A 3,537-nucleotide genomic window follows, 5' to 3' on the forward strand; every position below is an offset into this window, starting at 1 on the left:
GGCTCTTTTGCTAGACAGCGTTGTACTATCAAGAGTAACGAACATTTTCTCAGTTTGTTAATTTCTTTGTCATATTATATGATTAATAAAATAATTATGAAAAATAAAGGTGATTAAATCTCACTATCATGGTTTTCTCGGCTAATTAAAATCTCATAATAAATTAAAGTTTTGTTATTCTTGAAATAGTCTCGAGAAATTGTTGATATACTTGAATGTTAAAATATGAAATAAATGTATATAATATAAAAAACAGTGAAAATGTGAAAATATAAATATTGCATTAATAACATGATAGTTCAAAGTAGATGATATTTTCAAAATATAGTGTTTTTCCGAGATTATACTGTTGTTTGAAAATCTCACGATAAAATCATGAGGTTTTCAAAAAGATGATCTATAATTTTGAATATGATTCCTATTCCATAGTTAATGGACTTCAAGTAACAAAGTTTTAGGTATTTGCCTAATCTAAACTTATAATTGTACTCCTTATATCTTTCTTACTAATAAAAATCTTTATCAGATTAAGCATATTTTATATTTTGGGCAAATACTGGCTACTATTGAAGGTGCGAAACTAATGAACTAGAAAATCATAGGTGCAGGTTGTATCAACTCAATCTAACTATATAGATATGTTCAACATAGTTTGTTTGCTATGGATCAAGTCTTGGATCATGTTTTCATGATGTAAAAATGTGATCTTTTGAGTTATGTGGGCCATTTATTTTTTACCCTTTTAAAAATCTAATTACTTGTCATAATCACATGATTCAAAACAAGTTTCCTACTAAACAAGCCATGTAGATCACATCCATAACATTTGATCAATTTTTTTTGAAAAAAGAGAGTGATTTTTATTCATTAGTTCCTTATCTTCATTAATAGCCAATATTAACCCTTTATATTTTGATGTCTTTATAGCAATAAAAAAAAACAATGTTGCATCCAAACTTGATGAAACAAGAAAATAGTATTTTTGTTTAATCTAAAAAAATGTATACTTTAATTGAAACTTGAATGGGACCCAGGTCTGCTATAAAAGTTCCCAAATATACTTGGCTCTGTCTATTTATGAGTTAGACCCATGGTTACGAGCCAAAGTCTCAATCAGACCTCCTCATTTATTACCAAACCTAGATATAATAGGGTGCTCTAGTACTCACACCTACTTAGTAAAATACATACCAACGGGGGCTCCGCTTGTCTGGTATGAGCAGCTAGTGCACGTCACCTTGTATTGGGACGTTGCAAGTTCAAATCCCAATAGTATCATCGTATAAACCCCAGCTTGCCTTTAAAAAAAACTTAGTTTTAATACATAGAGTTTGAATTTTTTTTTTATTATTTACATAGAGAAACCATCCTAGGATCAGAGACCTACCCGCGCTGGATATGCCTGCCTTACAATCACTGTTCTGAGAGTGTAAGACTAGGTGGGCTTACCCCCTTGCCACCAGGGAGTTATGTCAATAAAACCCTATAAACAAGATATGCATCCCTTTATTAGTAGAAATAACGCTTTCTATTAGAGTGACTGTATCTTTCATGTTTTTTAAAGATCAATGGCCTACAACAACAACAACAACAACAACAACTACGCCTTCATCCCAAAACAATTGGGGTCAGCGATATGAACCAAAAAAGAAATTCATTTCGGGTCTTCCACATGAATCCTTTTCCTCCAATCATTTCTATCCAATGCCATGTCCTCGGTGAGGTTCAAAGCATTCATATCCTTTCCTATCATCTCCATCCAAGTCTTCCTAGGCCTACCCCGACCTCTTTTAACTAATATATTTTCCCATTTCTCCAACCTTCTAACTGGAGTATCATTAGGCCTTCGCCGAATATGTCCAAACCACCGTAAACGATTCTCTCGCATCTTATTTTCAATGGGTGCAACACCTACCTTCTTACGTATCTCCTCGTTCTGAATCTTATCTTTTATTGTATTTCCACACATCCATCTAAGCATACGCATCTCAGCTACACTCATTTTTTGAATATGATGTCTTTTGGCAGCTCAACATTCCGTACCATATAGTAAAGCGGGTCTAATAGTCGTCCTATAAAACTTTCCCTTCAACCGCAATGGCATTCTACGATCGCACAACACTCCAGATGCACTTTTCCATTTCATCCACCCAACCTTTATCCTATGATTTACATCTCCATCAATTTCTCCATACTTTTGAATGATGGATCCCAAATATTTGAAATAATCATTCACCGGTATTTCTTGCTCGCCAAGCTTCACTACACTCCCATCACTACTTCGTTGCTTACTAAACCGACATTCCATATATTCAGACTTACTCTTACTCAACTTAAAACCTCTAGCTTCCAATGTCTGTCTCCATAATTCTAACTTAGCATTAACCCCAGCTCTAGACTCATCAATCAAAACAATATCATCAGCAAACAACATACACCACGGTACATTTTCTTGAATTGATCTCGTAAGCTCATCCATCACTATCGCAAATAGGAAAGGGCTTAAAGCAGATCCTTGATGTAACCCAACCGTTATCGGAAAATTGGTTGTCACCCCTCCACAAGTGCGGACATTGGTTACTACTCCTTCATACATATCTTTAATTATACTAATGTACTTGAGAGAAACACCTTTCTTCATCATTGTCCACCAAAGAACGTCCCTAGGTACTCTATCGTATGCCTTCTCTAAATCAATAAAAACCATATGAAAATCTTTGTTCCTCTCCCTATATCTTTCAATAAGTTGTCTAAGAAGATGTATAGCTTTCATAGTTGATCTTCCAGGCATAAAACCAAATTGATTCTCCGATATCATGACAACCTTCCTCAACCTAGACTCAATCACCCTCTCCCAAAGTTTCATAGTATGACTCATGAGTTTTATACCACGATAGTTTGTGCAATCTTGTATATCACCCTTATTCTTATATAAAGGCACCAAAGTACTCTTCCTCCACTCATTAGGCATCTTATTTGTTCGCCAAATCAAATTAAAAAGATTTGTCAACCATTCTAAACCTTTCTCTCCCAAGCATTTCCAAGCCTCGATAGGTATACCATCTGGGCCAACTGCCCTTCTTGATTTCATTTTCTTCAAAGCCTCTGCAATTTCTTTCTTTTGAATCTTGCGCATGAAGTCACGATTTATCTCATGAAAAGGAATGGAGAAGTCTCCAAGATCTTGAGCATGACTATCATTAAATAGCTTATCAAAATAATCTTTCCATCTCTCCTTAATCTCCTCATCTTTGACTAAAACCCTTTGCGTATCATCTTTGATACATCTAACCATACCCAAATCCTTCGATTTCCTATCTCTCATCTTTGCAAGCCTATAAATATCCTTCTCGCCTTCTTTGGTATCCAACTTGTCATAAACCTCCTTATATACCTTATCCCTCGCGTTTCGAACAACTTTTTTAGCTTCCTTCTTTGCTATCATATACTTCTCCAAATTCTCATTATCACGACTCTTACTTAGATTTCTATAACACTCTCTTTTAACCTTAATAGCTAATTTGACATCCTCATTCC

The sequence above is a fragment of the Nuphar pumila genome, chromosome 2 (genome assembly GCF_984573655.1).
Source record: "Nuphar pumila chromosome 2, dmNupPumi1.hap1.1, whole genome shotgun sequence".
NCBI classification, from domain to species: domain Eukaryota; kingdom Viridiplantae; phylum Streptophyta; class Magnoliopsida; order Nymphaeales; family Nymphaeaceae; genus Nuphar; species Nuphar pumila.